Source organism: Ascaphus truei, chromosome 1 (genome assembly GCF_040206685.1).
Source record: "Ascaphus truei isolate aAscTru1 chromosome 1, aAscTru1.hap1, whole genome shotgun sequence".
In the NCBI taxonomy this organism is placed as follows: domain Eukaryota; kingdom Metazoa; phylum Chordata; class Amphibia; order Anura; family Ascaphidae; genus Ascaphus; species Ascaphus truei.
The window spans coordinates 452,590,479-452,611,414 of record NC_134483.1 but is presented as its reverse complement, the minus strand read 5'-3'; positions in this window follow the sequence as shown (position 1 = coordinate 452,611,414).

Below are 20,936 nucleotides of genomic sequence, written 5' to 3'. Positions count from 1 at the left end.
CGTAGGAGGTTTCTACCTGTGTCCCCCAAGGGGTGTTTCTGTCTTCTACCATGCTGAAATAAAAGAACACTTTTCACTCCACACCTGGCTCCCTGGCTGTGCGCCATTCGTTTTTTGCTGTTGGATACTTCTGGATTCTGGATCCTTTTGGCTTGCACGCCGGCAGAGGAAACCCTGGAGATGACGTGAGTGGGGTTCATTGGTTTAGACTATTATAGTTAAGTTTGACTGATTGTCACTGATACTTACAAGTCTTGAAGTACCTACCCACTCCCACTGGTTTCTCCAGGGTAAATACAGTAATAATATTATTTAATATATTGGATGGAGTAGCTGCGGCTTGGAGCACCACAATTCTTTCACCTGGACTATAAATAGAGAAGGAGAAAAACTGGAAGAGCACTACTGTAGGTATCAAAAAAGTAGAAAGGAGGGTGCGTATCCCATAAAAAGATTATTTATTGGTCATGTAAAAACAGGGCAATGGAGAGCCGTACCAACGATTCACGCTTCACAGAGCGCTTTCTCAAGGTATTGAGATAAACAGTCACATGGTTGGACTATAAATAGAAAGGGGAAGCTTCTGGAACACAGATCCCAGGAGGAGTTGAAGAAGAGAGATCTCACTGTGAATAGTTATACAAGTTCCTATGTTTAGGATAGAGTAAGGATTAATTTTTATTGTTTTATAGTTAGGGAAAGTACCCTTTTTATATAAAGTCCCACCAAGATGGTCTTATACTATTCCCAAGGTATGCAGACAGACTATGCCCAGAGGGTCCTTAGCTGGCTCTCACCCAGGAGGTGACTGTCATGAGAGAACAGCACATATATACAATATGGTTAACCCTTTCCCTCCCAACATGTTTTATACACATACAGGAATATAACACAGACTGCTGGGGAAATAAATCTAAGACCTGGGGCAATTCTGCTGAAGCCGGGGGATGCAGATCAACATATACACAGAACCCATTAACCCCTCATACCCCGACCCTGACACCTCCCCTCCTCAAACGGTGCCCACTAGACCAGATACCTCAGCCTGGGCCATGACAGCTTTTGAGGATTCACAGTCAGAGAGGTTCTTTTGCCGCGCAACGTAATTAACAGGGCTATGCCCTCTGCTCCTCTTAGGGTGGATGGTAAAGTCTGAGTCTTGTAGAGGCCTGCCCCACCTCGGCAGGGTGGCATTTCCCTATGTGGCATAAGGGCTGGTCCCCGCTGGCTACTGCAGCGCCCGCTGTGGCGGACGCTGCAGGGACGAGAGCCCTCAATGGCGCCGGGCCCGCTGTGAGGGGGGGCCGCAGCGCTGTGATGCGAGTTGCTCCTGCTCTCAATAGAATTGAGAGCAGGACTCGCTACGGGGCGCTAAGCCACGCCCCCCGGCGGTTCAGCCAATGAGGGCGAACCTGCCGGGTGACGTCATGGCCGCACCCCTGTCACTCCCTCGCCACGCCCTCTCACCCCCGGTCTATTGGTCTGCAGCTCCCTGCAGACCGGGGAATCGGCTGCACGCGCCGCCAGTCTTGCGGGCGCACGTGCAGAGGAGGTACTGGGGCCTAAGCCACTACTCTGTGCAATAGGGTGCACTTCACATACACCCCAGGGGGTCCACTGGCCAGGGCCAGCTTCAGGGTTTGGGAGCGCCCTCCGCAGGCAGGAAACCAGACAGGCAGCACAGACTGTCGCCCCTGAGTCAAGTCACAATCCTAGCTAGTAGGGACCCCCTCTGCGCTTGCCCTGTGGCTGCCTGTAAATCCTTGGGCTGACTGCATCCAGCCCCTTCCTGCAAGTCTATCCCTACATACCTCAACATCTCCTTCACTATGCTGCCCTCTCCTTCTGCAGATACCTCTGGCTGATCTGAGAACAGAACCATATGCTGTTCTACCCTAGCCCTGGCTACTGCTCCTGGCTGCCTACCTACCCACAGCCCTACCTCTATCAGCCCCCCTCTAGGCACTTCTAACCTAGCCAAGGGAACTACCTGTGCATGCACCTCTCCCTGACCCAGCTTCCCCATCACCAGGAACGAGACCAGGGATACCTGTACACAAGCACCCGCCTTACCCCCTGGCCAGCAGGCATCACTGAAGTGGCAGAATTCTGCTACCGCCCCTGATGCCTCCAGCTCAGAGCAAGGCTGCAACAGCTGGGCTCTAGTCCGAGAGACCCCCTGATGCCCCGCCAGTGGAATGGGGAAGGCTACCTGCACTAACTGCTGCCTCTCCTCCCCGGCTACCACTAGCTCACTCAGCCCCCCCCTAGGCAGTCCTATCCTAGCCAAAGTGACTAACTGTGCCTGCCCAACCCCATGCAGAGGTTTCCCCATTACCAGGGACAAACTCAGGGGTATCTGTGCAGAAGCACCCGCCTTATCTCCTGGCTGACAGGCCTCACTGGGATGGCAGAACTCTGCTACCACCCCTGATGCCTCCAGCTCAGAGCAAGGCTGCAACAGCGGGGCTCTAGTCCAAGAAACCCCCTGACACTCAGCCAGGGCAATGGGGAAGGCTAACTGCTCTAACTGCTGCCTCACCTCCCCGCTACCACTAGCTCTCCTCTACCTGTCCAGACTCGGTCTAACCTGGTAGATTCTGGCTCCCTCATCCAGAGCCCGCAGTGCCCCAACCATTGGCCTGACCCCTCACTTTCCCAAGACGCGGTCGCCCGCAGTCTCAGACCTTCTAAGCTGGGGTCAGCTCGCAGCGCATCCCTAAAGTCTGCTCCTAACACTATCCCCATACCTTTAGTCTCTAAGTCAGGGGGAACAGGAACAGGTAAAGGGAACAATAAGTCAGTATCAGTCTGCGACTTTGTCTAGCGTACCTGTCTGGTCTCCGCAGAGGCCACTGGAACCGTTGGTCCCAAATGCAGGGGGACAGGGTTTGATTCTGCTGTGATTCCTGATGACAGGTTCTTAGGAATCTCCACAACAGCAGGCAATTCCGCAGCAACCACACAGATCCCAGGTTCCAGGTTATTGCTAATGCGCACCTCAGCAGTTACCCTGGACAAAACTCCCACCTCCCTCATGCCATGATTGGCACCCCCATTCAAAACGAACTGGGCACCCTGGAATGACCGCAGCCCTCCATCAGGCATGGTTCTTTGCACCCCGGTGCCCGGGAGCAAATCTTCTGGCTGCACCAGAATAACAGCAGCACCCAAATCTGTCAAGCTCCCTGCTTGCCGGTCACCAAAGGTAGCTCTCCGTGGGTGCCTGCTCAGGACTTCAGCAGGCTGCATTTCGACGGATGCACTTGGACATCCTCTGCTCACTGCGGCTGGCACTGGGAAGACAAGGGCAGGTTCTCTGTGGGACGTCCCTCTGGGGGTTGTTTCCACAGCTGGGCTTGCATCCTCTGTGGGGGTCAGCCAGGCACGGGCACCTGACCCTTTAGCAGCTTGTGAATGTTGCCCCTGATGGGGTCCCCCAGACCGCTTACAGTTCGGGCAATGTGGCCGGATGTGGCCCACCTTGTGGCAATGATGGCACCTTATCTCAAGCTTGAACTCCCCAGTATAGGGCGTGTTGCTACCCACTGTATGTTTGGGAGTCCACTCAGGTGCAGACTGGTCCCCCCTAGCCGAAATGGCTACTTCTCTGGGGACTGCTGCGTTGCTCACCAAGGCTCTGCCAGTCTCTCCTGCTTGAACTCCTCTGTAACAAGGGGAAAGTGGGAGGCTTTCCCCACCAGCCGGTCCAGTATCTGGATACGCTGTGCTGGAGTGGCCCTCACCAGGGCCAGCAGATGGAGACGTTCTGCGTGCGTAGCTCCCTCTCCCAATACAGCCAGGAAAGCTAGGAGCTCAGGGATGGCAAGTCTGGCAATTGTAACAGCCAGTCTCTCTGCCTCCATTGATGTCAAGCCACCAATATTCAGGTGGTCCCCCTTCACTAACGGTGGGGTCATCGGGGCTTCATGAGCCAATATGGCCAGCTCAAACTGTGCTTTGCTCTTGTGTCCCGCCGGCAGTCCATAAGCGTCACATCGCTCCACTACCTGGATTCTGGTCCAGGCATGGTACTGCTCAGCCCGATCACGCATGATGGGATGAAGGGCTCAAGGGTGAGTACAGGGAAACAGTGTAATATTTCTTGTTATTTCTTGCAAAACTTATTTGTCTGATATCACTAGTGATATGAGCTCGCAGTCTACGCGGCTACCACTGTGTTGCAGAGTCTCGCATTAAACTGCAAACACAGGTTCAATCTGTATCCCACCACGCTGCCACCAATTAATATATATGCTTGTCACGAGAGAACAGGACATATATACAATATGGTTAACCCTTTCCCTCCCGACATGTTTTTTACACATACAGGAATATAACACAGACTGCTGGGGAAATAAATCTAAGACCTGGGGCAATTCTGCTGAAGCCGGGGATGCAGATCAACATATACACAGATCCCATTAACCCCTCATACCCCGATCATGACAGTGACACAGTGGCTGGCAGACGCCTTTAAATGAGGAGGCTGATCACAGCAGGAGTAGTACAAGGCCCGTCATGGGCCCCGTGGATATGGAGCGCTACCAACACTGCCGTGCAGAGGGACTCGAGGTAACATGATAAGTATACAGCCTCAGCTACTTCCTAGTGAGCCGAGATGGGGGCAGCTAGGGAAGCCATGCAAACAGTGTAGGCAAAGGACACACGTGGATATACCAGATGCTCTATGTATAATAACTGTGAGACTGTGTATAAAACACAATAAAGCTGCTGTTTGAATGAATAAAGTTCCTGGCACCCATCATTGTTTACCAACGCCCAGCCTGCACGAAGCCTTCACCCTGAATAAGGTAATGCATTCTGAGTAGCCAATAGTACAGACACTGATGTAAACTCTCTGAAGAGCCAGACAGGGAGGGTACAAATACAGAATACTTATTTTCTGTGATTAAAATGTGCTACATTTCATGGTGCTGGTTTTCTCCTGCGCTTCTGTCTTCCAATACTTAAGGATCTTTTCATTGAGGTGATACACGAGTTCCCTCTTACAAGAAGCTGAAACTAGGCACAGGGAGATATTTTAACTCCTTCATTGGACTGGATGCTTCTTTCAATTTGATTTTTCTATTTTTTGAAGTGAAACTTCTTTAGTGGCACCTAGTCATGATGGGACAAAACTGGAGAGATGGAGACGAAAATGCGAAACGGAAATGACGTCACGTAATGGCCGCCGCTCCCCCCACACGCCCGTTTTCACATGCGGCGGCGGCGACGATAGCCGTCTGCGCCGCTCCTAACTGCCGCCGCTCCCCCCACACGGCCGCTGACATATGCGGCGGCGATAGCCACGGGCACCACTCCTAACGGCCGCCGTTCCCCCCTCACGCCCGCTGCCAAGCCACGCATGCGCAGTAATGATGGCGTCGCTGACGGACGCCACGCATGCGCAGAAGTGACTGGCAACGGCGCCATTCCCCCCACACGCCCACCGTGTCCATACCTCTGCTGGGGGGGAGGAGGAGAGAAGGGTGGTTGTGTGTGTGTCTCCATACCTCCGCCGGAGGGGAGGAGAGAGGTGGGCTGGCTCAGGGACGGGGACTCAGGGACAGGGACAGCTCAGACAATCCCCAGCAGAGAGAGGCACACTGACTGACACACACACACACACACACTGACTGACACACACTGACACACACACACTGATTGACACTGACACACACACACACACACTGACTGACACACACACACTGACTGACACACACACACTGACACACACACACACACACTGACACACATGGACTGACTGACACACTGACTGACTGACACACACGCGCACACACACACACGGAAATCCCAGTTACTATAAATATAGAAGTGCAAATAGCTAAAACAAGTTCTAAGTCAAACTTCTTTGCGTTTTGGCACTGAAATTGTATTTTTTCTTTTTCATTAAAAATATCATTCTTACAAATACAATTTATGTGACAAAACAGTGACAAAAGACAAAGAAGTTTCACTTACTATGCGCGTGCACAGCACACACAGCTTTTTTTTATTGACACTTCACTGAAGCACAATCCATATCTATATACCCTGTTTTGAATAATATAGGCACATGGTAAACATTCCAGTGCCGGAGAGAGTGGTGCCACCTCCGTGGCCATGGATCCTCCGGCACTTCCGCATCACATGACCACTCTCCGGAGCAATCGTGGGATGCAGATTGTGTTTTGGCTGTCAGGGCGGCTGTGACATCGAGGGGGCAGGCCCACCCCTTCAGTGTTGTACGCGATCGCACAGACACTAAAAAATCCAGCAAGGGGAAAGGATGTACGTCGGTGTCATCTGAAACTGTATTTTACGTGACATTAAAAATAGTAGGAAAAGTGGTAGACATTTGTATGGTTTCACTTTATTGCAAATATAAGTGGCTAAGTGACTTTAGCAAGGCATGTAAATATGGTACTGAAACAAAGTGTACACATTTATCCATGTAGCATTTATTTTCTTTGTAACCCAAAAGCCTAACTGCAGCCTACTACAGACAGTCAATTGTAGCAAAGGAGAGATTACGGCGGTCACTGCAAAAACTCCATAAGGCTCAACCAAGCGTTAGAATAGAAAAAACTTTATTGGTACAAAATGGTGAACATGTTAATTTCTGTTAATATTGTGACTTCATTATTTACTGCTGATAGTGTTGGTCACCTCTGTTTTTTGCACACAGGAAATTTAGGACTGCTTTACTTATATAGCAAGTTTTAGTAGCATCAGTACTTTTTTGGGGGTCATACCCCCTCTTTTTCACCGTTACTACAGACAGTCAGATTTCCCATTAGTGATGGTTCACGGGACGGATACCAAACTCAAAAGGTATACATACATTGATGTGTATGTGTGGGTGGAGAGGTAAAGGAATATATAACTTACACGGCCTTGTGTAAGATCAGTCACATCAAGGTTTCTTTGGGTTTCCCGTCGCCTTGGAGTGATGTGTTCTTCTGCGATTTAGACTTTTCTTCTTGGTGTATATTCAGCTTTCCTCGTTCATTCGGTGTACCCCTTCAGGGGGATTTCCTCTCATGTAAACAAAAAAAGGGGGGGTTAGATTAAGTCACATATATATAGAGGCGACAATATGGGGAAGGATGGTACAGTGATAGACCATTAAAATGTAATGATATGAACAAGCACTCACACGGGCTAATGTGAGTCTTCTCCTATCTTGGTATCTTATTGTTGCCCGTTAGGGGTAACTTTCAATCGGTTGTGAAGGGGGGAATAATAAGATATAACACAATACTCACACGGGCCAGTGTGAGTACACACTCCTAGTGATTTCTTTACACTTTTGTTCCTGGTCTTTTTGTGCCCCTAAAGCTGATGATGGGGTGAACACAGATTATATGACACTATGGTCTGTAGGAGAAAAACTTTATTTTAAATAAAAAACATGAATATAAAAACATGAATATAAAAAATCACAGAAACCAAAGGCTTCTATGGGGAAATAAAAAGCAAGGGGAGTAGTGTGGTGTATAGTGGTAGGGGGTCTCTCCTTCCGCGTCCGGATGGGGAGCTACGACTGCACCTCTGCCTCCTCTGAGATATGCTAAAAAATGTCCCAACTGAAGAATAGAGCAACGCGTTTCGTCCGGAACTGGACTTCCTCAGGCTCAATAGATGTGGACCGGCTGTGCCTTTTCTTTTTTATGCAGGGATTAGCCAATCCAAATCGCGTTGTAATAGCTTCCAGCTTTCCATCTGCGACCGGACGTCGCCATCTTGTGAGTTGCGCGCGCATCGCGTGTTGTGTTAGGTCGCGCATTTGTGAGTTTCATTTTAGGATAAAGTTTTTAAAAATTGAAGGTGGATAATATTGAGGGTTGCGTGCGCATCCTTTTGCTGACAGCGTGGCCGCATACCCTCGTGGAGGCCTCTGTTGATGTCCATTTTGTTTAGAAATAAAGTTTTTTTCTTTTTCGATTTTGAAGGGGGATTATGTTGAGGGTTGCGCGCGCATCTTTTTGTTTACATCGCGACTGCATATCCTCGTGGATGTCTCTGTAGATGTCCGTTTGCAGCCGGGTATTGGTTTTAGCCCCCAAAAAAAGCTGGAGTGTGTTCCAGAGAAATTTGTGTTTAAAGTGCATGTGGTTTTCTGTGTGTCATAAGCCTGTCTATGTAAGCCTATAAATTTACATATATAAATAAATATAGTGTTGTGTCAGTTTTTATTCTTAAAGTGCATAGATGGAGATTGTGTTTAAATATTGCTTAACTTAGAAAATTGTGCTTTGTGTTTGTCCAAGCATAATAAAAATATAATCAAATGATTATGCCTATGTGATTATTATGTGCATATAATCAGGGGTAATTTAATTAACCTCTTAGTGGTGGTACTTATCCAGTGTTAATGGAGATATTTAGATTAAAAGTGATGTGTAAGTGATGGAGTTTACTAATAATATAAACGTGTAATAAGGGGAAAATTGTATTTAAAGACGAATTTTGTTCTTGCTAATTAATAATCTATGGGGGTGGATAATATAGATAGTATAAATAGATAAAGTGGATAATTGTACCCTGTGTGTTTACTATTCAAATATACAGTTACATAAGTGCACTTAACTAGAGTGAAAAAGTGGATGAACGTGGCGTGAATGAATGAAAAAAATATATAAATATTAAAAATAAAAATAAGCAGGAGAATAGTCACTGTATGGGAATTGAAAAGATAAAAATAAAAATTAAAAAATAAAATCATAATGTATATTCGTAGATGAAACAAGTCCAATGAGCGTGGTGGTTATACTTAATTGCACATAAACAAAACCTCAGACGGATGGATCTGGGGTTAGAAGAGAAAAAAAACAGGTTAGTTGTTACCTCGGACTATGCATATGCAATGTCCGTGGATAAAGATAATAGATCATAGTCTAGGGGATTGAATGCTCACATGAATGCCCCCAGATCCATATCTATGTTGAGGCCTCTGGGGGTTAAGGTCTTTAACTTATAAATCCAAAAGGTTTCTCGTTGGCATAGCTTGCGCAACCTGTCTCCACCTCTCCAGTTGACGTCAACTCTCTCTATACCCTTGTATGTCAGAAGGTTTGGGTTACCTTCATGAAATGCGCTGAAGTGTTTAGAGACACTGTGGGTCATTAGCTGCCTTTTTATGTTCCCCATGTGTTCCAGCACGCGGACTCTCAGGGGTCTTGAGGTACGGCCCACGTACTGGAGTCCACATGGGCAAGACAACAAGTAAACAATGTGATCTGTGCGGCAGTTTAGGTTTTGTTTGATCTTAAAAATCTCTTTCGTTACAGTAGATGTAAATTCTATTTTGTTTCCATTTGATACTTGCTTACATGCTTTGCAGCTAAAGCAACCAAAAAAGCCTTTTAGTGGAGGTAACCAGTTTTGAGTTTTTGGTTCTTCTTTTTTAAAAATGCTAGGTGCCAGTTGAGATTTAATGCATGGGGCCTTTCTAAAAAATAACTCTTGGGACATTGGGGATATTGTCTTTGAGGATGGGGTCTTTTTGTACCACATACCAATGTCTTTTAATGATTTTTTTAATTTTCATGGCGTCTGAATTATAGGTGCTAATGAATGGAGTTTGGAAGTTGGTGTCTTCCTTTTTTTCTTTTGGTATCAGCAGGTCGCTACGTGAAAGGGCATTGGTTTTATCGACCGCTGATTCAATAAGTTCTGAAGGGTAACCTCTTTCTAGAAATCTTCCTTTTAATGTGTCAGCTTGGTCCCTAAAAGTGCTATCGTCTGTACAGTTTCTTCGTACTCTCCGAAACTGGCCATACGGTATATTTTCTAGCCACTTCGGGTGATGGCAGCTAGTGGTCATTAAAAAATTATTGGCATCTGTTGGCTTAAAAAATGTTTTTGTTTTTATTTCTGAGTTTTCTATGTATATAGTGAGGTCCAGGAAGTTGATATTTACCTGGCTATGTTCTGATGTAAACTCAAGATTAATACTGTTTTGGTTGATGTGTTCTATAAAGTCTGTAAGTTTAGACTCATCCCCCTTCCATATAAACAGTACGTCATCTATATATCGATGCCATGAGACCAGGTTTGCGCTAAAGGGGTTGTTTGACCAAATATTGGCTTCCTCCCAGTCTGCTAGGAAGATATTTGCATAACTGGGCGCAAACCTGGTCCCCATCACGGTTCCGCACATCTGGAGGTAGAAAAGGTCATTAAACCAAAAAACATTGTGCGTTAAAATGAAGTTGATGCTATCAATAATGAAACTGCGCTGTTCTTCTGGGATACTAGTGTCTTTGATAATAATGTTTTCCACGGCTTTGAGGCCATCCATATGTTGGATGCATGTGTACAGTGACTTCACATCGCAAGTGGCTAATGTGAAGTCGTCCTGCCAACGTACATCTTTAAGGAGATTTATGACCTGAGTGGTATCTTTGAGATATGATCTCCCTCTGGTTGCATATTTCTGTAAATAGAAATCTAGATATTCCGACAGGTTTTGTGTTAAAGACCCAATACCTGATATAATGGGTCTACCAGGTGGGTTCTCCATACACTTATGTATTTTAGGCAGGAAGTAGAATACCGGTAGAATGGGTTTCTCTTGATGTAAATAACCCCATTCCTTGTCGCCGAGGATGCCTAAAGTTTTGCCTCTTTCCAAAATCCTATCCAATTCTTGTTTATGAATTTTTGTGGGATCGTGTCTTAATTTTTGGTATGTTGTTACGTCTCCCAATATTCTATTGGCCTCTAGTAGATAGTATTCTGTGTCCATCACCACCACGCCCCCTCCCTTGTCCGCCGGCTTGATGGTGATGGACCTGTTGTCTGCAAGTTCCCTCAAAGCTAATTTTTCTTCTTTACTAAGGTTATCTTTGGGGTTCTGTTTACTTTCTGATAATTTCTCCAAATCCTCTAGTATCAGTTGGTGGTATACCTCTAAGTAGTATCCCTTACTGCCAATGGGATTGAACTTGGATTTTTCCTTTAATCCTGAATGCACAAAATGCACCTTCTCTTCTCCTACTGATATAGGAGTGTTATTGGTGTCCCTAGTTTGTGCATCCCTATTTAGGAAAAATCTTTTCATTGTTAATTTTCTCAAGAATTTGTTTGCATCCATGAACATTGTGAAGCCGCTCGGTTTGGTTGTGGGTGCAAAGTTAAGGCCCCTAGCTATAACACTGTGTTGTGTGTCTGTTAATTTGGTTTTGCTAATATTGAAAACACCTTTTATCTTGGGTGTTTCTTTTGGAGCCCTCCTTCTGCCTCTCTTTCCTCTCTTTCTCTTTTCTTTCATTTTTTCTTTTCCTCCGTTTCTGATTCCGCTAGCACTGAAAATTTGTTTTTCAACGTGGGGGTGTGTGGTGTGCTTTGTTCTAAAAAAGCCACCGTTGCTCCATTTTTTGTTCGTTCCCATACGGGGCTCCTAATGGGCGATCTAATGGGCGATCTACTTACACGTCTGACCCTCTCTGGTTCCCTATCTCTATGTCTTGAGTGGTCTCTTCTGTCTCTGTATTGTTCTCTTTCCCCTCTCCATGCTGGTCTTTCTCTCCTCTCTTACCTTTCGTAATTGGGTCTATAATCCCATCCCTGGCGTCTTTCCTGTCCCTGGCGTCTTTCCTGACTGCGGTGATCCCTTCTATATTGATCTTTTCTATCTCTATGGTCATATCTCCTTTCCCCTTCACAAAAATGGCGGGGCCTTTCTTGGTGATAATGTCTATGGGTAACATATGTCTCTCTCTCATATGGTGATCTCAATCGTTCTCTCTCCCTTCTTTTATTATCTCTACTTTTTTCTGGACTTTTCCTATCTGATTTGATGGGAGGCTCTTTCACTGGTTCTTTATTTTCTGCATAATTTGTAGTTTTATTATGTGTGGAATTTGTTCTGGGTCTCCTAGGTGTGTGTGTACTTCCATCTTTACTTTTATCATATTGTTTATTTGTTCCACTTTTGTCCCATTTTTTATTGTGTTTTCCCTCTGTGTAATCATCTTCATCTCTTTTGAATTTTTTATTTTTGGAAATAATCAGGTTCCTCTCTATTGTGTCTATTTCTGTGGATAGTTTTTTGTTCCTTTCATGGAATGTGGTGCAATGTTTTAAAGGTTCCAATTTGGTTCTTATGCTATTTATATCCCCATCTAATTTTTTGAGTGTAGTCTGGTGGTGTTCAATTAGTAATGTCATAAGATCATTGCCACAAGTATCTAATATGGTCTCCCACCTTACTATATATTCAATTTCCTCTAGATCAAAAGAGGCTTTTTTGCTGACTCTTAAACATCTTGGTACTCTATTAGCCTTAATGTATTCTTCTAAATATGCTTTATCTAGTAGTTTTCTGATCTCCTTTTTTAGAAGTTTATCTAGTAAATCGAATTCTTCATTTATAACCTCTGAGTCATCTCGCTCTTCTGTTATTTTCATAATACTTTCCATGTCTTTATCCCGTAACAATCTTTTTTCAAAGATGTTAGGGGTGGTTGCTGTGGTATCTATTTCTGTGGTATCCACTTCTATGAATGTGGTTTCCAAGTCAGAATCTGTGATGTTAAATTCTGTTTCCAAGTTTGGAATTGATTCTTAGTATAATTGACTAGAAAGTGAGAAGAGCTGCCTACAGGTGGTGTGGATACTAGGAAAGTTTGTTTGAAAAGGTACCCGGGCGCTATCTCTATATGGCTTGTTACAAATGTGGAGATATAAAAAAAAGGGGTGATGTGATACTGCCTGAAAATAGTATTCGTTTGATGTCCTCCTGTGACTCGGAACCCCAGCAGGATCTATCCAGGACCCTTGTTGGCAATGAATACAAAAAAGAATGGGGGAGCACAGTTATAGGAAACGGGCAGTGTAATATATCTAGTGATCGATATGGATAGAGCAGTTAACACATCTATTAAAGTGATAGTTCACGGGGCGGATACCAAACTCAAAAGGTATACATACATTGATGTGTATGTGTGGGTGGAGAGGTAAAGGAATATATAACTTACACGGCCTTGTGTAAGATCAGTCACATCAAGGTTTCTTTGGGTTTCCCGTCGCCTTGGAGTGATGTGTTCTTCTGCGATTTAGACTTTTCTTCTTGGTGTATATTCAGCTTTCCTCGTTCATTCGGTGTACCCCTTCAGGGGGATTTCCTCTCACGTAAACAAAAAAAGGGGGGGTTAGATTAAGTCACATATATATAGAGGCGACAATATGGGGAAGGATGGTATAGTGATAGACCATTAAAATGTAATGGTATGAACAAGCACTCACACGAGCTAATGTGAGTCTTCTCCTATCTTGGTATCTTATTGTTGCCCGTTAGGGGTAACTTTCAATCGGTTGTGAAGGGGGGAATAATAAGATATAACACAATACTCACACGGGCCAGTGTGAGTACACACTCCTAGTGATTTCTTTACACTTTTGTTCCTGGTCTTTTTGTGCCCCTAAAGCTGATGATGGGGTGAACACAGATTATATGACACTATGGTCTGTAGGAGAAAAACTTTATTTTAAATAAAAAACATGAATATAAAAACATGAATATAAAAAATCACAGAAACCAAAGGCTTCTATGGGGAAATAAAAAGCAAGGGGAGTAGTGTGGTGTATAGTGGTAGGGGGTCTCTCCTTCCGCGTCCGGATGGGGAGCTACGACTGCACCTCTGCCTCCTCTGAGATATGCTAAAAAATGTCCCAACTGAAGAATAGAGCAACGCGTTTCGTCCGGAACTGGACTTCCTCAGGCTCAATAGATGTGGACCGGCTGTGCCTTTTCTTTTTTATGCAGGGATTAGCCAATCCAAATCGCGTTGTAATAGCTTCCAGCTTTCCATCTGCGACCGGACGTCGCCATCTTGTGAGTTGCGCGCGCATCGCGTGTTGTGTTAGGTCGCGCATTTGTGAGTTTCATTTTAGGATAAAGTTTTTAAAAATTGAAGGTGGATAATATTGAGGGTTGCGTGCGCATCCTTTTGCTGACAGCGTGGCCGCATACCCTCGTGGAGGCCTCTGTTGATGTCCATTTTGTTTAGAAATAAAGTTTTTTTCTTCGATTTTGAAGGGGGATTATGTTCAGGGTTGCGCGCGCATCTTTTTGTTTACATCGCGACTGCATATCCTTGTGGATGTCTCTGTAGAATGCCCCCAGATCTATATCTATGTTGAGGCCTCTGAGGGTTAATGTCTTTAACTTATAAATCCAAAAGGTTTCTCGTTGGCATAGCTTGCGCAACCTGTCTCCACCTCTCCAGTTGACGTCAACTCTCTCTATACCCTTGTATGTCAGAAGGTTTGGGTTACCTTCATGAAATTCGCTGAAGTGTTTAGAGACACTATGGGTCATTAGCTGCCTTTTTATGTTCCCCATGTGTTCCAGCACGCGGACTCTAAGGGGTCTTGAGGTACGGCCCACATACTGGAGTCCACATGGGCAAGACAACAAGTAAACAATGTGATCTGTGTGGCGGTTTAGGTTTTGTTTGATCTTAAAAATCTCTTTCGTTACAGTAGATGTAAATTCTATTTTGTTTCCCTTTGATACTTGCTTACATGCTTTGCAGCTAAAGCAACCAAAAAAGCCTTTTAGTGGAGGTAACCAGTTTTGAGTTTTTGGTTCTTCTTTTTTAAAAATGCTAGGTGCCAGTTGAGATTTAATGCATGGGGCCTTTCTAAAAATAACTCTTGGGACATTGGGGATATTGTCTTTGAGGATGGGGTCTTTTTGTACCACATGCCAATGTCTTTTAATGATTTTTTTTAATTTTCATGGCGTCTGAATTATAGGTGCTAATGAATGGAGTTTGGAAGTTGGTGTCTTCCTTTTTTTCCTTTGGTATCAGCAGGTCGCTACGTGAAAGTGCATTGGTTTTATCGACCGCTGATTCAATAAGTTCTGAAGGGTAACCTCTTTCTAGAAATCTTCCTTTTAATGTGTCAGCTTGGTCCCTAAAAGTGCTATCGTCTGTACAGTTTCTTCGTACTCTCCGAAACTGGCCATACGGTATATTTTCTAGCCACTTCGGGTGATGGCATCTAGTGGTCATTAAAAAATTATTGGCGTCTGTTGGCTTAAAAAATGTTTTTGTTTTTATTTCTGAGTTTTCTATGTATATAGTGAGGTCCAGGAAGTTGATATTTACCTGGCTATGTTCTGATGTAAACTCAAGATTAATACTGTTTTGGTTGATGTGTTCTATAAAGTCTGTAAGTTTAGACTCATCCCCCTTCCATATAAACAGTACGTCATCTATATATCGATGCCATGAGACCAGTTTTGCGCTAAAGGGGTTGTTTGACCAAATATTGGCTTCCTCCCAGTCTGCTAGGAAGATATTTGCGTAACTGGGTGCAAACCTGGTCCCCACTTATGTAACTGTATATTTGAATAGTAAACACACAGGGTACAATTATCCACTTTATCTATTTATACTATCTATATTATCCACCCCCATAGATTATTAATTAGCAAGAACGAAATTCGTCTTTTAATACAATTTTCCCCTTATTACACGTTTATATTATTAGTAAACTCCATCACTTACACATCACTTTTAATCTAAATATCTCCATTAACACTGGATAAGTACCACCACTAAGAGGTTAATTAAATTACCCCTGATTATATGCACATAATAATCACATAGGCATAATCATTTGATTATATTTTTATTATGCTTGGACAAACACAAAGCACAATTTTCTAAGTTAAGCAATATTTAAACACAATCTCCATCTATGCACTTTAAGAACAAAAACTGACACAACACTATATTTATTTATATATGTAAATTTATAGGCTTACATTGACAGGCTTATGACACACAGAAAACCACATGCACTTTAAACACAAATTTCTCTAGAACACACTCCAGCTTTTTTTTGGGCTAAAACCAATACCCGGCTGCAAACGGACATCTACAGAGACATCCACGAGGATATGCAGTCGCGATGTAAACAAAAAGATGCGCGCGCAACCCTCAACATAATCCCCCTTCAAAATCGAAAAAAGAAAAAAACTTTATTTCTAAACAAAATGGACATCAACAGAGGCCTCCACGAGGGTATGCGGCCACGCTGTCAGCAAAAGGATGCGCACGCAACCCTCAATATTAACCACCTTCAATTTTTAAAAACTTTATCCTAAAATGAAACTCACAAATGCGCGACCTAACACAACACGCGATGCGCGCGCAACTCACAAGATGGCGACGTCCCGTCGCAGATGGAAAGCTGGAAGCTATTACAACGCGATTTGGATTGGCTAATCCCTGCATAAAAAAGAAAAGGCACAGCCGGTCCACATCTATTGAGCCTGAGGAAGTCCAGTTCCGGACGAAACGCGTTGCTCTATTCTTCAGTTGGGACATTTTTTAGCATATCTCAGAGGAGGCAGAGGTGCAGTCGTAGCTCCCCATCCGGACGCGGAAGGAGAGACCCCCTACCACTATACACCACACTACTCCCCTTGCTTTTTATTTCCCCATAGAAGCCTTTGGTTTCTGTGTTTTTTTATATTCATGTTTTTATATTCATGTTTTTTATTTAAAATAAAGTTTTTCTCCTACAGACCATAGTGTCATATAATCTGTGTTCACCCCATCATCAGCTTTAGGGGCACAAAAAGACCAGGAACAAAAGTGTAAAGAAATCACTAGGAGTGTGTACTCACACTGGCCCGTGTGAGTATTGTGTTATATCTTATTATTCCCCCCTTCACAACCGATTGAAAGTTACCCCTAACGGGCAACAATAAGATACCAAGATAGGAGAAGACTCACATTAACCCGTGTGAGTGCTTGTTCATACCATTACATTTTAATGGTCTATCACTATACCATCCTTCCCCATATTGTCGCCTCTATATATATGTGACTTAATCTAACCCCCCCTTTTTTTGTTTACATGAGAGGAAATCCCCCTGAAGGGGTACACCGAATGAACGAGGAAAGCTGAATATACACCAAGAAGAAAAGTCTAAATCGCAGAAGAACACATCACTCCAAGGCGACGGGAAACCCAAAGAAACCTTGATGTGACTGATCTTACACAAGGCCGTGTAAGTTATATATTCCTTTACCTCTCCACCCACACATACACATCAATGTATGTATACCTTTTGAGTTTGGTATCCGCCCCGTGAACCATCACTTTAATAGATGTGTTAACTGCTCTATCCATATCGATCACTAGATATATTACACTGCCCGTTTCCTATAACTGTGCTCCCCCATTCTTTTTTGTATTCATTGCCAACAAGGGTCCTGGATAGATCCTGCTGGGGTTCCGAGTCACAGGAGGACATCAAACGAATACTATTTTCAGGCAGTATCACATCACCCCTTTTTTTTTATATCTCCACATTTGTAACAAGCCATATAGAGATTGCGCCCGGGTACCTTTTCAAACAAGATTTCCCATTAGGCCCCATAGGTCCGGGTCTAAGGTGGCAAAATTTTGGGTCGGCAAAAATTTCCGCCCCATTATGCTTTTGCTGCGCTCTCGAGCCTTTTGGACTTAATGGGAAGGCACTTGCCTGAGTCGGCTGCCACCTTTCTGCCGCCTTCCTGCTCCTTTGGAATCCCAGCGACAAATGACACCGCAGATGTCATGAACATGGCATTACACGGCGTCTCGTTGCCATGGCAACGGGACATTGCGATGTCAAATTACGTCACCATGTCACATTTCCATGGCACCGAGACACTGTGTGAAGTCTGCGGTGTCATATGATGCTGGGATGCCAAAAGGATCAGGAGGACGGCAGCCCGGAGGCGGCCGACTCAGGCAAGTGCCATTGGGCGGTGGATTTTAAAATCCACCACTAACTACAGAGAAAAAAATACCGCAGTGATTCTACTGTTGTAGTAATCAATATTAAGTTAGAAAGCAGTTCTGTAAACAGGGTGATTTGTATTGTTTTTATTCCAACATGAATATAGATATATGGAAGGAGTAGTTAGGCAAATTTCTAACATGGACGGCACCTTCCTTTTAGATACGTGTGTAGCCCTTGTACCCCACCCCAAGTGAGATTGGAGTGGGGTATGCTTCTCTGGCTACTTCTTTAGGTGATGTGCTGTACCTGTGTGGTAACAGGAGAGCTGAGTGCTCCGCGGTGTTGTGGGGAGAACAGGACAGATTTACAGGTTACCTCAGTTCTTCATCGGTGCAGTGCCTCCATTTAGCATGGATCCTCTGGAGAGCAGGGGATGTCCCATACTGACACTTTCTTCTCTCAGCAGCAAGACAGTGAAGCACACTGGTGATGGTACAACTGGATCTTTATTGCATAACATCAGAAGTCAGACAGACTGCACAGCCCTTCTTTAGGGGTAAGGCCTTGCAGGCCCCATCCAGAGTCTTAACCTTGTTAGTGCTTAGGATAACATACACACTCCTGATGGGGAAGGGAGACAGACTCACTTGACTTCTGGGAAAGTGTCAGAAACAACCCTCAGGAGATGTTTGTAACCCTGCCCATTAACAGAGCAGGTTGAATACTGATTGGTCATCACATACTACAGATGAACCAATTAGTATCCTTCCTTCAGGCTGACACTTTCTGGCTGTTGCTAAGGCCCGTCCTTGGATACTTATAATCATCCAATGCTGCAAAAGCACAAAGAGCCTTAAAAGACGGAATTAACCCCTCCACTGCTTGCACCTAACAGGACTTACACTGGAAAGGTCCAGGAGAAGAAGTAGCGGCTGGGAGGCTAGGCTACACGTGTAACACCTCTACATGTATGTGTCCGGTATTACCTCTCTGGACTTAGTAACCAATCGTGAGATTTCCCAGAGAAGGAGAGACCTGGGATGCTGCTGCTAGGGGGATGGGCAGCTTCCTCTATCCTTATTGGCTGCTGCAGTATAATGCATCCAATCAGGATGGAGGTGGCAGATGCCTGGCGGTGGGGCCAAAGAGCAGAGGAAAAGCAAGGAGCAGAGAGAGGTGAGGCTGTGTCCTGTGTGTATTTGTTCTATTTTGTCTGTGTGTGTGTGTGTGTGTGTGTGTATACTGTTTGTCCGTGTGTGTGTGTGTGTGTGTGTGTATATACTGTTTGTCCATGTGTGTGTGTGGGGGGTGTGGCTGTCCTGTGGGGGTGATAATGACAGGGAGGGGGTGTGAGAGGATGAAGGGAGAGGGGGGGAGAGGATGAAGGGAGAGGGGGAGAGAAGATGAAGGGGTGAGATAATGAAGGGGGGTTGAGAGAGGAAGAAGGGAGGGGGGTTTGAGGATGAAGGGAGGGGGGTGATGATGAAGGGAGGGGTTGAGAGAGGATGAAGGGAGGGGGTGAGGATAAAGGGAGGGGGTAAGTGAGGATGAAGGGAGGGGGTAAGGGAGGATGAAGGGAGGGGGTAAGGGAGGATGAAGGGAGGGGGTGAGAGAGGATGAAGGGAGGGGTGTGAGAGAGGATGAAGGGAGGGGGGTGAGAGAAGATGAAGGGAGGGGGGTGAGATAGGATGAAGGGAGGGGGGATGAGAGAGGATGAAGTGAGGGGTGAGAGAGGATGAAGGGGGTGAGAGAGGATGAAGGGGGTGAGAGAGGATGAAGGGAGGGGGCGTGAGAGAGGATGAAGGGAGGAGGGTGAGAGAGGATGAAGGGAGGGGGTGGAAGAGGATGAAGGAAAAGGGGGAGAAAGGATGAAGGAAGGGGAATGAGAGAGGATGAAGGGAGGGGGATGAGAGAGGATGAAGGGAGGGGGGTGAGAGAGGATGAAGGGAGGGGGGGAGAGGATGAAGGGAGGGGGTGAGATAATGAAGGGGGGGTTGAGAGAGGATGAAGGGAGGGGGTGAGATAATGAAGGGAGGGGTGAGAGGATGAAGGGGGATGAGGATGAAGGGAAGGGGTGAGAGAGAATGAAGGGATGGGGTGAAAGAGGATGAAGGTAGGGGGTGAGATAATGAAGGGAGGGGGTGAGAGAGGATGAAGGGATGGGGTAAGGGATGATGAAGGGGGTGGGGAGAGAGGATGAAGGGAGGTGGGAAAGAGGATGAATGGGGGGAGAGGATGAATGGAGAGGGATGAGAGAGGATGAAGGGAGGGGGTGAGAGAGGATGAAGGGAGGGGGTGAGAGAAGATGAAGGGAGGGGGGTGAGAGAGGATGAAGGGAGGGGGGATGAGAGAGGATGAAGTAAGGGGGTGAGAGAGGATGAAGGGTGGGGTGAGAGGATGAAGGGGGATGAGGATGAAGGGAAGGGGTGAGAGAGAATGAAGGGATGGGGTGAAAGAGGATGAAGGTAGGGGGTGAGATAATGAAGGGAGGGGGTGAGAGAGGATGAAGGGATGGGGTAAGGGATGATGAAGGGAGGTGGGGAGAGAGGATGAAGGGAGGTGGGAAAGAGGATGAATGGGGGGAGAGGATGAATGGAGAGGGATGAGAGAGGATGAAGGGATGGGGGTGAGAGAGGAGGAAGGGAGGGGGGTGAGACAGGATGAAGGGAGGTGGGGAGAGAGGATTAAGGGAGGTGGGGGTAGAGGATGAAGTGGGGAGAGTATGAAGGGAAGGGGGTGAGAGAGGATGAAGGGAGGGGGGGAATGAGAGAGGATGAAGGTAGGGGGGATGAGGGAGGATGAAGGGAGGGGGATGAGAGAGGATGAAGGGAGGGGGTGAGAGGATGAAGGGGGGGTGAGAGAGGATGAATGGAGGGGGGTGATAGAGGATGAAGGGAGGGGGTGGGAGGATGAAGGGGTGGGAGGGTGAGACTGTTATGTCATTTGTTCTAAATTTCACTCCAAGCATGCATCAATTTGGACTATTTCATATTCTATTTCCTAAAAAAATCCTTGGAAGGGCACTCCCTCCCAAGACCCCACCCAGATTTTTTTACAAAATAGAATATAAATTGGTGCAAATTGGTGAATATTTGGAGTGAAATTTAGAAAAAATTATGTAAGTCAGGTCATTTATAAATAACATTCTTCACCAACGATTCTCGCGCGCGTC